This window comes from Cynara cardunculus, unplaced genomic scaffold (assembly GCF_001531365.2).
Source record: "Cynara cardunculus var. scolymus isolate 2C unplaced genomic scaffold, CcrdV1 Un_Scaffold_3535, whole genome shotgun sequence".
Taxonomy (NCBI): domain Eukaryota; kingdom Viridiplantae; phylum Streptophyta; class Magnoliopsida; order Asterales; family Asteraceae; genus Cynara; species Cynara cardunculus.
In genome coordinates, this window is record NW_020201516.1 from 37,867 (window position 1) to 52,165 (window position 14,299).

Below are 14,299 nucleotides of genomic sequence, written 5' to 3' on the forward strand. Positions count from 1 at the left end.
CCGGTTATATCAACTTCAGCGACTTAATTTAGACGTTCTTTCTATCTTGTAATCTTTATTTTCTTTTCTTTACTTTTAGTGTATACCCTATATGTAATAGGTCTACCAGTAATAACAAAAGACTTGTAATATTTTTTATTGTTTAATATTCAATGAAATCATCAGTTCACTGAAAAAGATCCCTGAAAAGAGTAAAAGGGACAAGTATTTGAGTTCCAGTACTCTTACATTCACTGACAACTTTCTAGTCAGTAAATATGCTTTTAGTTTTCGTTATCATTATTATGTCAGTTTATCCTTGAACTTGTAATCCTTTACAACTTTAAGTATATTTTCATAAGTAAATTGTATCAATGAAAAAGATCCCAAAACTGTTAAAAGGGACAAGTATTTTACTAGTACCTTTTTTTTATTGATGTAACTTAAGCAATTTTCTTTATGTTGCTTTGTCATCATCGAATGGGGGGGGATTTTTTATCTTCTCTCTCAATGATTTGATGATGATCCTTTTATCTATCGAAGTGTATAATATCTATATTCAATTTCAGCGATCTTAGAGTTTGTTCGATGAACGCTAAACATGTATTGTAATTCATTCATGGAAAGATATACTTTAAGAAGACAAAACTCACATCCTCGATCCTTCAGCGATGTCGAAGACAAAAAAAAGATTAGAGACTAGCAAATTTATGATATGAAGTGGTAATCAATGATAACAAACTCGTCTACAAATGTGTGAAGTCTGCGCAAGATTCAACGAACACTGATGAGACCTTTCAACGTCATTCCAGTGTTCAGCGATCAAATGAATCTTGTCCAGCATGATTGTTTTTGTCTTGTCCTTCTACACACAAAGTACAACCCCATACCTTTCTAAGTGTAGTACAGTATAGAGCCACTCCTTTGACTCTAAACTTGTTTACCTACTTTATGAGAGAGAACTGCTCATATATAGCCAAAAGGACTGTATACTATAGCAATGAACAAGCTTTTCTCTAAAAGCTTGCCATGTGGCCTGTAATTTCTTAATTGCATTTAATGCAATGGGTGTAAATAGCTAAGTGGTTCTCCTCTCAGTCATCATCTTCCTCATTAAGAACTTACCCAAGAAGTTGATTCTCTCTACTCTCTATGTAAAAAGAAAGACCCACTTTAACATGTGAAGAGCACATTTCTTCTTACCATATTTCTTGTAGCAAATATTTTCTTATAGCTATCTATATTTTTTGTGTATCATAGATTGTTTAGATGAGTTCTTTATCATATTTCTTCTGCAAACAATCTGTAAAATTTGTATTGATCTTCTTTATCAATATATAATTTTTAAAGTGAAAGTTATTGTGTTTGTATTCATCCCCCCACTTCTACAAATTGTTACCGATAAACTCTTGCAGATCTGGTTGGGACCAACTGTTGGTCCCAGCTAGATCTACAAGATTTTATAGGTAATAGTTTGTAGAAGGGGGGGATGAATACAAACACATAAAATTTCACTTTTAAATTTATATATTGATAAAAAAATGATCAATACAAATTTTATAAATTGTTTGCGGAAGAGATAAGGTAAAAAAAAACCTACCTAAATAATCTAAAGGTACACACAAATACACTTAGCAAATAGAAAAGATTTGCTGTAAGAAATTAAGACTTCGAAAGGTGTTATTCACTTGTTTGAAGTGGTTCTTTCTTCTTAGAGAGAGTAGAGAGAGAGGTATCTTCTTGGGTATGCTTTTTAGAATGATAAAGACATTACAATTGTTTCTGTTATCTTAGTGGAGAACCCTCAGCTATTTATACCCGTTATATTAAATGCAATTCAGAAGGTACACAACACGTGTCAAGCTTTTGGAGGAAAGCTTGTCCTTTACTACAATGACTAATTTGTAATTACCGAATACTGCTTCAAATTACGAACACACTTGTCTCTAATCTTCAGTTTCTATCTTCGACATTGATGAAGATTCTTTGGTGTGAGTTTTATCTTCTTGAAGTATAAGAGTCACTAGAGATTCACAATGCATGTTCAGCGATCACTGAACAGACTCAGTGATGATCGCTAATATTGAATAAACAAAAACACTATACTTCGATAGGCAAAAGGGAATATCATCAAATCAATGAGAGAGGATCAACAATCTTCCCCTATTTGATGATCACAAAGCAACATAAAGAAAATCTCCTAGGATACAATAGTAAGTAAAAGTTACAAGTAAAGAACAAGTCTTTTTAACTATTTTGGGATCCTTTTCATTGATACAGTTTTCTTATATAAGTTTTCTTAAGTTGTAAAAAATTACAAGTCCAAGAGAAACAAGTACAAGAATGATAACTGAAACTGAAAGCATTTTTTAGTGACTGAAGGTTGTTAGTGAATGTAAAAACTGGAACTCATAGATGCATGTCCCTATTACTCTTTTCAGGGATCTTTTTCAGTGGTACAAGAGAAATACTTATATTATTCATTGGAAAGATACAAGTATTACAACAGTAAGTTATGGACTTATTACATATAAGTTATACACTGAAAGAAAAGATATAGAAAACAAGATTCAAGATAGAAAGTTTTAGCTAATCTAAGTCACTGAAGTTTATGTAACCAGGTACATAGATATTCCTTTTTGATCCCGCGGTCCATCATCTCACCATTTAGATCATTGTCCAACCAAGATCTTATAAATTCAAGGTGTTCTATTGGACAGAGACGGAACTCAGATACTCTTTGAAAGTTGTATTCGTCATCATAGTTAATGAATATAAATCCATACTTAGGCTTGAAGTGCACAGTGTTGGGTGTGTAAGGACCCTTCGCTGGCAGAGTGGGGTTCAGCATAGAGATATATGGCTTCTTCGAATCCGTTAGGATTTCTTCTAAGAAGAACCTTGTTTCATGTTCATTCCTCAGAGTTGGTCCATCATTAGTATTTGAAGGTTTTCTTCTTCTACCTGGCATCAATGTTGGCACTAGAGGAACAACAAATACCTGGACATCTTCTTGATAAGATCATTGAGTATATCTTCGGTTATTTGTTTGTGCCTTAACTTTGAGCATTGAATGATTGGTGTATTTCCAGCCATTCACTGTAGCCATATTGACCAAGGTAGGAAGGATATTCAGTGACTGCATCAAGGGTGTCTCTGGTAATGACCATAGAGATGAGCGTTCCTCCATCTTTCATTCGTCCACTGATTGTGACATTTGAGATGCAATGGGGAATTATTATTTTCTTCAAGAAATATTCGCTCCATCTCATGTCACGGTCTCTTAGTGTCAGTGCTCTTTGATGTTAATTCTCAGCTTGTGAGAGCAACTGAGCCTGAGCCTTGACATGGTTCATATTTTTAGACTTTCCTTTAGGAAGAACTTTAATAGTGAGTTACTTGGCCAGCTTGAGGTTGTCTTCAGTCTGTTGACGTCGAATGCAAAGTTCTTCATCGGTCTTCAGCACTTCCTATCTTTCAGCATCTATGAGGAAGTCAAACTCACCACAACCAGAGGTGGGAAGAGGATATTTTACTCTGGTTTGGTTGAGGGACTCCCTCAGCTAAGTCATCCGTTGATCGAGAAGAGCTTCAGATGTTGGGATAGGAGATATACTTTCATCTAGACGACCACAGGTAATAGAAAAGGTGATAGTAGAGAGTTGAGAGCGAGAAGTAATGGTAGTAAACCTAGACCACTGAGAAATCCTTAAGGGATTTATAGGTCTGAAAAGAAAAACCACCATTCCAATTTTAGCAACACCTTTGTTCTTGGAGGAGGTGTTCTGGTTCTCTTGATATTTCTCTTTCTCCCCCTGGGAAGAAGATTCTATGAGAGAGACTCCTTTTTTAGCAGGGACAGGTCTGGTGTGGAATTGAATAGTGAAAGTCGTCCTCATCATCATCATCATCATCACCTAAGTATTGTCCAACATTAGGTAAGAAATAGAATCATCTTTTTCATCATCTTCTTCCTCTTCACTAGCATTAGTTGTAGAGGTGATAGGAAGGTCTTCATCTTCAGCAACAGCTATGACAGAATCACCATCATCCTTAGCTTCAGTGACTGCTTCAGCTCCATAGGATATGATGGCATCCTCAGAGTGAGGAATAATAATAGGTTCTACAACTTTAGCATCAGCTTCAGATTGCAGAATCAAGGTTTGAGGAAGAGAGGCTTCAACTTCTTCTACTTCAGACCTTTCATCTAAAGCGTCAGCATCAACAAGTGTTGTAGGGCAGCAGCATGAGGTAAGTCTTTCTCCCCTCTTTGTCATCAACAAGACGAGAGGTTAGATCATTAAGACTATTGGCAATAACGTCCATTCATTGCTCTAGATCAGCCAGAGCCTGAGCTTGGAGGAGATCAAGTTGAAACACCTGATCCATAGAATGTCGATCAGCGGCTATGAAGGAAGGTTCAAGAACCGGTGAGAGACGTTTAAGAAGATCCAGTATGTGCTCCATCAGCTCACCATGTCTGGTAAGTTGAGCTTGCACTTCATTGGCCTTGTTATTTAGAGCAGATATGGCCTCAGCGTTGGTGTGAGCATCAACTTCCACCGCAGACAACAACTCTTTCACCTTATTAACCTCAGCTTTGACAGTAGAGAGGCCTAAGAAAAGGTCTTCCGTGATAGGCATGTCTTGGGGGACTTTGTCTACTTTGTCCAAGACTGTAGCTACCGCCAGGAATAAGAGCTTGACATCTTTAGCTATATCATAGTTAGTCTCCATGGCTGAAGGTTCTGCAGCAAAAGGACCTGAAGGGTTTTCAGCATCATTTGAACGATTGATGCTGGTTCCCTCAAGGTTGCCTTCGAGAGGATAGGCTTTCTGTGACTGAGGCACCTTGAGAGGAGCGACCTCCAGTTCGGTGCGAATTGCTTCATCAACAGTGAGGACAATCACTGATGAATCGCCAGCATGTGTTGAGATCAAAATAGGAGGGGATGAGAGAATACTTGAGAAAGGAGGGAGTGGATTTTCAGCAGTGGTGATGCTGATATTCACACCTTCAGTGATTTGAGTCACTGAAGTGGTGGAGAGAGGAGCCACATGTATGATAGTGTATGATGAGATCACTAAAGGTCTAGGTAGGGGTAGAAGAGAGAGTGCCTCAGGGATAAGACTTTTTTCAATGACTGATATCTGTTGGAAGGTATCATCCAGCGACTTGGTTTGCCTTTTTTTTGGCTTTCTTGGCCCTCGGTGAAAGACCAAGAGTGGCCTGAGAGGAGGTCCTATTAAAGGATATGATGGTGGTGGTTGGGATAGACTGGGGGGGGGTTTGCCTCAGTCCTGACCACCTTTGGGAGAGAAGAGAAAGGGGTAAAAGACATACCTGTGCCATGGATGATGGCAAGCATTAGTGCAAACAAGCCAATATCGGCAGGTTTAGACTTGTGGTCCAAGATTCTAGACCCAAGCCTGCAAACAGGCAAGTTTCCTTTTGTGGGGTATATATTGTTAAAGATTGTAGCAAATACCATGCACAGAAATATGGTGTAAGACACCACCTTTTCTCGTTGGCATTTGTTCAGCTTTAGCTCAGGTTTTCGAAAATAACTCCAGCAAAGTTGATCTTCATCTGGTGAATGATAGAAACGCCAATGTTAAGAGAAACTATGGAATCTTGGTCTTGGCCACCAGTCTTGCCTCCCATACACTGAATGAAATGGGAAAACAAGTATTGCCAAACCACGAACATGCGGTTCTTCTCAACCTTCGACGGTGAATTGAGGGGTGAGCCGAAGTCCTTCTTTGTTGGCCAGTTGTAGATAATATCATCCAGGCAAGAGATGATATCTTCAGTGGAAGGTTCACTTAAGTAGGGACCCTTAGGTAGTTGAAGAGCGGTTCTTAAAATGGCTGCACCAAAACTGGTGGTCATCCTGTTGAAGGTGAAGGAGATTTTCTCCACCTGGTTCCCACTCTTGTCAGTTTCCTGTCTAACTTCAGCAAAATTGCTCAAGGAACTCTTTAACCATGACAAGTTCATGGGTCAGTGCGTGAGAGATAGGGGAGTTTTTGAGGAAGTTAGCAACGTCCTCAGAGTGGGGTTTGTTAATGGGGATGTCCAATAGAGCAACATGGTTATTTTCCTTGAAGGAAACTTCATAGAGAGAAAAGTTCACGTTTCTTGCTGCCATTTATGTTTATACAAGAAAAAGTAGAAGATAATAGAGGTTTGTTAGAAATGTAAACTATAAATTTTAAATGATAAAACTTCTTTTGAAGAAATTAAAAAGATTTAGGGTTTTTTGAAGAAGATTAAATTTTTTGAAACCTAGATTATAACCAAGTAATAGAATGAGTTAATAATCTGTTTGTTAATCATTCAAGAGAACGAGTTCTTAAAGTATCTAACAAGAGTTTCCTAGAAGAAGAACATTTCAAAATAAAGAAAGAAGATTATCAACCTAACATTTGAAGAGAAAGGTTGAAAGGGGTTTGAAAGTTCTTGAGTTCTTGTTTTGCGAAATTCTTGGAAGCAGAGGTTCGACAAGATTTTGTAAGCGTAAAGAAGTAATGAGAGAAGATATCTCATATTTATAGGTAGAAGGAGAGAGAAATAAAAAGAAGAGAGAGAGAAATATGATTTGAAAAGATGTGCAATGATGAAGGTTTGCACGTCCTCATCCATGATTGGATGGAATTCCAAAGGGCCGCATGTGTCAGAAAGATGTGTGCGTCTCAAAAAATCGTATAAGATTTAAAAGAGAAATGATGTCATATAAATTACGACTGTTCAATTTTCATTTTCTTTTAAACTAAATAAGAATGTTTAAGTCTTTTAAAAACAGAAAAGAATCACTGAATATAGAATATCGACATCAGTTTTTTAGAAAATATCCTTTAGAAAAGATATAAGTTTAAAAGATTCAGTGATAAAGAAAATCATTGAAGGGATCTTATTTAAAAACATTTTGATCACTGATTTAAGAAAATATTCAATGATGGTTTTATTTTAAGAAAGCGCGTGTAAATATAACTTAACTATATACTTGCTTATAAAGGTTCAGTGATAGAATGAGCACTAAAATATTTCTTTTAAAACAGTTTGATCACTGAATATGGAAAGATTCAGTGATAGTTTTAAGTTTTGATAAGAAGATAAGTAATCATACCTTAGAGAGAGAGAGTGAAAATACATTTACTTAAGATTTTAGTGATAGAGTAAGAACACTGAATCATTTCACTTACTGAGTATTGTTTATAGTTGAAGGAGTTAATTCTCAGCATTTAGCATTCCAAGTTCGCTGATCAAGATGTTGAATATTGTCTCATCAAGAGGTTTTGTAAAAAGGTCAGTGAGCTGGTACTCAATTGGTATGAAGTGAAGTTCAATATTGCCATTCATAATATGATCTCAATATGTTTGGTCCTGGAATGAAGACAGAATTATTTGCAATAGCAATAGCACTAGTGCTATAGCAATAGATAGGGATCTTGGAAAGATGAAGATCATAGTCGTTGAGCTGGTTTTTTATCCAAAGAACTTGGGTTGGTCTATCAGTTCTGACATTCCATAGAGGTATTTCTGTGAAGCTCTCAGTCCCTCCTATAATTAACAATGTAAGCTCATTTGATCACAAACAGTTGCTCAGAATATTATGGCAATGATGCTCAAATGATCAAGAAAAATGTAGCAATTAAGCACAATCAACAAAGACTGATGTTCAAAACAGATTATTCAGATTATGTGGGAGAAAAGAATGAAGATATGTAAGGAAAATTTTACAGATTCAGACAATCAAAGAATAAAGAATTTTGTATCAGTCAAAGAAAAAAATAAATTCAGAAAAACAACTTTGAATACAAACGAGTGTATTATCACCAAAAATGATATTCATTTATGAGACGTGATAATAACAGTTTAAAGAATAGCTGAAACAAGTATTAGAATTATGTACGAAGAGAAATTACGCAAGTAAAATCTCAAAGAAATACCTGATTAGAAATGATACTCGTTTTGATGTAAAATCAAAAACAAAACTTTTCAAAATCCTTTTTCAAAAACTCTTTCAAAACTCCCCCTAGAAAATAGATTTAAGTAATTTTCTTTTCAACTCAAAAACCAAACAAGAAAACATTTCAGCTCGGGTCCTAAACTGTTTTGTTCAGAAGCCATTTTTTAGACAGATTACAAACTCCCCCTGCATCAGTGCATCATATACATGATATTTCTAGTCAACATACACACCTTCAAAACAAATCAGTAGACTTTGGTACCCAGACAAACTTGGGTCCTACTTTGTTAGTAATGGGTTGGGGAATATTGTAACTGTCAAACCATCTATTTCTATTAGATGTATTCTTTTTAGCACTTTTAACAAGCAAATCAGATAAACAGTAAGAACCATACCAGTTATTATCATACTTGTTAAATCCATTCCAACTATTCTCATAGTTGTTGTCTCCATACCATCTGTTGAACCTTTTCTGATTAACAAAGTCATTGATTCTGTATGTTAAGCACATGATTCTTCTCTTGCTAAGATTGATCAATTCATTACTGGATCTCATAAGGAAGAACAAGGTTAGTTACAACAGATTTATGAGACTCAACATAATCAGCTTTATTGACCCAAACTTGTTTAACTTTTGAAAGATTATTGGGTGATCCAATGACATACCCTTGATAATATTAATTTGAAAAACGAGACTTGTTCTTAGAAACAGTTGATTTAGGGATGCTTGAATGATTGTTGGATTTAATACTAGAACAGTCATAAAAGCAGGTTTTACACTGAGATTGAGAACCAGTTGAGCTTTTAACACTTGAAAAGTCTTTTACTTTCTTGAGTAACTGGTCTCTCCCATCAGCAACTAAATCATATTTCTTTTTATGTTCAGATCTCATGTTCAATTCAGCAACAAGTTATGTCTCTAGATCAGACAATTTCTTTGAAGTATCCAAAAACTTACTTTCCAATTCTTTCTTCAGCTTTTCAAAATATTTTCTTTCTTTCTCAAACTCCTTTCTCTCTTCATCTGAACTTTCCTTTTTCATTTTCCGAAGTAATGTCAAGCCATTTCATCTTCTCTGTAAGCTCTTTGGCAATTGCAACATTTTTCTTAGCAGTTTTGCAACATTTTTCTTAGCAGTGTTTTTCTTCTCTAAAGCAAACACTTTCTTCTCTTCATTTAGTGCTTTCTGCTTTTGAAAAATGTTGTCAAACAATTCCAAGTATTTGCTTTGACATTCTTCTTCAAACTATTTCTTCTCTTTATCAAACTTGGCTCGTTCCAAGATAATAACTTGTTCAAAATCTGATATTTGTTTAGAAAGCAATGTAGCATTCAGCTCTGAAGTTTTAATCTTGCTTTCTAACACTTTCCTTTCAGTAACAAATCTCTTCTCAGCTTCTAACAACTCATTATTCTTCTTTCCTTAAGAGTTCCTTTCAGCATTCAGTTCATTTTCAACTTTACGGATTTTATCTATCAGTTTTTGCTGAATTTTGTTCTGCCTTATCACTACTTCATCTGACTCTTTTCTTTCAGAATTCAAAGTGTTTTCAAGATCACAAATCCTAGACATCATATAGGAGCAATCTTTTAACTCTTCAAAATCTTCAATTTGACTTTTACTGAGATAACCTTTATTGCCAAGAAGTGTAACAATCTCAGCTTGAAGATATTCATTTTTTTCTTTAGATTTTTTATACTCTTGTTTTAACTCTTTAACCCGTTCCATGTTAGCATGATTTTCAAGAAACATAGTCACATATTTTTCTTTATATTCTTTCAGTCTAATCTCCAATTCAAAAACCTTTTCTTTCAAATCCTTATTTTCTTTCTCAAAAATTGATGTCATTTAAAAATCAAGTTTGATCAAACAAAGAATTTATGCAGTTCAAGAAATTGATCAAAGAAATACTTTCCAAAAATATCACTCAAAAATCTCACACGATTCAAAAGATTCACACTTTGCAAAATTTTCCAGAAATTCAAAAATTATTCGAATCGAGAATCTAGACAATAATAGTCAAACATGAGACTGAATTAAAATTCCAAAACAATCTCCTTGAAATCCAATCTGGTCAACAACTCAAATAGTCATCTTTGAAAAGTGACAATGTGTAGAAAACAGTCAAGTCAACCAAAACCAAATAAATCTGCTCAAGATGGTGACATTATGAACCTTGAACAAGACTATGACCAAGTTAGGTTGAACCTTGGACAAGGTTGTAGCCGATTAAACAAATCAATCGATCACCTTATAAACAAGTTCATTCATGCTTTCATACGAATTAAGAGAAGCTCGATCAAGGAGGTGACCAAGTTAGGCTGCAAAATAGTTAAGGCAATGTCTGAGTTAGGCTTAAATCGGATGAGCCTGTGACCGAGAAGGAATGATTCCAGACAGGCTATTATCCGACGTATGCAGAGCTCGGTCAAGGTGGTGACCGAGTTAAACGATCTTCGGATGTAGAAGTGACCGAGAAAGTGAGATCTCCAGTTGTGGCTGTGACCGACGAGGATGGAGCTCGGAAAAGGCAGTGTCCGAGGTAGCTGTTTAAGGTGCAATCCGAACAAGTTGTTGTGCGGTTTTGGTGATCTTCATATAAACTGTCAATCGAATTAGGATTGAGCTCGGTCAAAGAGTCGTGCGAATAAGGTGAAACACGGATGAATCAGTAACCGAGAGGGCTGAGTCCGAATAAGAGGTTGTCCGAGGAAGCCCGAGTCCGGACGAGCCTATGTCCAAGGAATGAGCAATTCGAACGAGCCGATGTCCGAGAAATGTGCAAATCGGATGAGCTTATGACCGAGGAAAATGCAATCCAGACAAGCCTGTGTCCGAGGAAGGCTATGTCTGGATGAGGGGTTATGCGAGGAAGGTTAAGCTCGGTCAATGCTATGTGCGAGGAAGACTAAATCTGGTCACAGAACTAACAAAAATTCAAGTTTTATACATTTCTTCAATCAAAAACACAAAACTTCAAGAATTTATACTCAAAAATGGATCAAAATCCAAAATTTTATGAGTTTTGACCAAGAACACAAAGTTTTTCAAAATCCATAAATCTTTAATATCGATGATCAAATCACAAAATCGAAAGAATAACAATGATTCACGATGTAAAAATACACATAATGATCATCATTTTAACAATCAAACACCCAAAAATGAAAGATTTGAGAAGAATTTTATGAAAAAACGTGAAGAACACTCAAGAACACTTTGATGAATCTTAAAATAATACGAATTTCCAGAAAATTGTGCAACTTTGTATGATTTCTGCAATCAAATTCACTGCAAATCCGCTCTGATACCAATTGTGTGTCCCAAACTTCAATAAATCTTCATTCAAGAACTCTATAAATGGCAATCTTCAAGTATAAGAATTTTGAGAGAAAAAAGTCAAACATTCAAAGGTCTTGTTTATTTCACTAAAGCTCAATATTACAAGTAATGACTCAATTAAGCTCCCCTTTCCTTACCAACTTCAAAACAAGACTTATTTATAGGTCAAACGAAAATACAAAAGTCAAAGTCAACTATCAAGAATTACAAAGTCAATCTTTCAAGAATGAATACAATTAAAACTCTAAAACTCAATCCTAACAGAACACACTAGACTAGACTAACCCAAGAATTACTGGCTATTGGGAAGATAATTCCTGCATCTAACCATTTTAAAATTTCCTTCTTCACTACATCTTTCATGACAGGGTTCAACCTTCTTTGTGGCTCTATGGATTTGAAGTTTTTATCTTCTAAGATGATCTTATGTTGACAAATAGAGGGACTAATTTTTTAAGGCCAACAATGGTGCATCCTAAGGCTTTTGTGTGCAATTTCAACATATCTACCATTTTTTTTTCTTGATGCAAATCTAGGGTAGATGAGATGATGACATACAATTTGCCTTCTTCTCCTAGAAAAGCATACTTCAAATGAGATGGGAGTTGCTTCAACTCCAAGTCTGGTGGTGATATGATGGATGGGGTGAAGTCTTTTTGCTCATTATTTTCCAGCAGCTCAAATGCTTCAGCATCTACTGGGAAAACATCATTCCTTATTGACACTACTTCCTCAACAGTCTCTACCTCTATTGCCTCATCATTGTTTTCTTTCAACTTAAGGGCTTCTTGGACTCCTTCCTCATGACATATTGATTCTATCTCACTAATCTTTGAACAATCTTCCAAATAGTCAGGGTATTAAAAAGAATTGAAGACATTAATTGCGACTTTTTGGTCCTAAAGTCTCACAGTCAGCCTCCTTTCTAGACATCTATCATAGTTCTTCCAGTGGCTAGGAATGGTCTCCCTAAAATGACAGGAATTTTCTTATCAACCTCAAAGTCCAAAATGATAAAATCTGCCGAAAATATAAACTTATCAACTTGCACTAAAACATCCACAATCTTTCCCTTAAAGTATGCAAATGATTTGTTGGTCAATTGAAGTGTAACAGTGCTAGGTCTAGCCTCACCTATGCCTAAGGTTTTGAAAATAGATAAAGGGATGAGATTGATACTTGCACCTAAGTCACACAAAGCTTTCCTAATCTCCTTCCCACCTATAGAGCAAAGAATAGTGAAACTCCTTGCATCTTTATGCTTAATGGGTATGTTATTGGTCAAAAGTGCACTGCATCCTTTCATAAAAGCTACAGTTTCATATTTAGTTAACTTCTTCTTCTTACTTAGGATTCTTTGAGGAACTTAACATAATTAGGCATTTGCTCAATTGCCTCAACAAGGGTTATGTTGATGTGCAACTCTTTAAACACATCCAAGAATTTATTAAAATGCAACTCTTCTTTCTCATTCCTTAACCTTTGGGGTTAAGGTACATGAGGATGAACTGGTTTATAACAGTTTTGCTTGAATATGTTGAACATGATGGATATTGTATGCCTTGGGTCTTTGTTATACATTCTTGTGGCATAGATAATATTTCAACATCAATCTTAGGGGTCTCTTTAACCTCAGTCCCTTCAGACTTTTTCCTAATGGAATCTTCAAGAAATAGTAAAGGGTAGCATAATCCTGAGAGGACAGAAGTGGTGGCCTCAGATGATTGTTTTTCTAAACAGGTTTGGTAGGTTTTTCCTTAACAAGGGCCAATGTTGTAGCATCAGTTTTTGACAAAATTAGTTCATGATCTTTTTGCACTGCCTCTGTTAATTCCTTCCCAATTCTAAGGGTCACTACCTTCACATGTTCTTTAGGAACTTTTGTGTTATGGAGCAAGGTACCAAGGGCTCTATTAATTTGATTAAGTGCAAGTTGAGTGACTTGTGTTTCCAGATTTCTGATAGCAGCACTTTCCTGATTAAAAAGAGAGTGATTTTGGCTCAGCTATTGTTGTTGATCTTGAGACTGAGCCACCAAGCCTTTTATCATAGCTTCCAAAGAAGATGATGATTTAGCATGTGGAGGTGGCTTGTTTTGAAAAGAAGGTTGAGCATCTTGAAAATTTTGGTGATGATTTTGTGAGTTAGAGTTGCTTGCATGTTGTTGTGGTTGAAAATTTGAGGTTCCTTCTTGTTTATGAACAGGTGGATTCAAACTTGGACTATTCCAAGAAAAATTTGGATGTTGCTTCCAACTAGCATTGTATGCGTTGGAATAGGGATTAGATCTATTATGAACATAGTTGACAGATTCAGAATTATGAGGACAATGTTTATAAGAATGTTCTCCCATACAACAAAGACATTGTACTGAGAGGACTATTGGAACAGGTGTAGTAAAAGTTTGTTGCACTTTTGGCCAGAAGTTAGGTTTTTAAGCATGTTGTCCATGGAAGTGAGTTGTGATGTTAATGCAGTGTACGCATCTACATCATGAATTCTATCAGTCTTCTTTTGTATTTGGGTACGTGAATCAGCCCAATGTCCATTGTTTGTTGAAATCTTTTCAAAAATTTCATACCCTTTATTATAGGTGCTAGATGTAAAGGCTCCACCTGCAAAAGCATCAAGCATTTGTTTAGCCATGGGAGTTAACCCATTGTAGAATGTCTCAAGTTGAATACAATAAGGATTGCCATGGTGAGGGAATTTTCTTAACAGTTCTTTGAACCTCTCCAATGCATCAGTAACAAATTCATCGTCCAATTGTTTAAAAAGACAGATTTCAATTCAGGACTTAGTTTTCCTGGTGGGTGGAAAATATTTTCGCAAAAATTTCAACCATATTATTCCGCGATGGCATAGAACCCGATGGTAATGAACTTGTTGGGTTCAAGATTGTGCTAATATATTGTATTCAAGTTCTCTCATTTTGTAATAGTTAGTTTTATTACTTTCTTAATATAAATAGATTTTTAGTAGCTTAATTGTAATTAGTTGTTG

At 35.7% G+C, this 14,299-nt stretch overlaps 1 non-coding gene across 1 annotated transcript; it reads left to right on the forward strand.

Annotated features, from left to right (window-relative positions):
* The first annotated feature begins 13,988 nt into the window (after positions 1-13,988).
* On the forward strand, positions 13,989-14,095 carry LOC112503677. Its single transcript, XR_003068050.1, has one exon. It is a non-coding gene; the product is annotated as a small nucleolar RNA R71 (small nucleolar RNA).
* Positions 14,096-14,299: the final 204 nt, after the last annotated feature.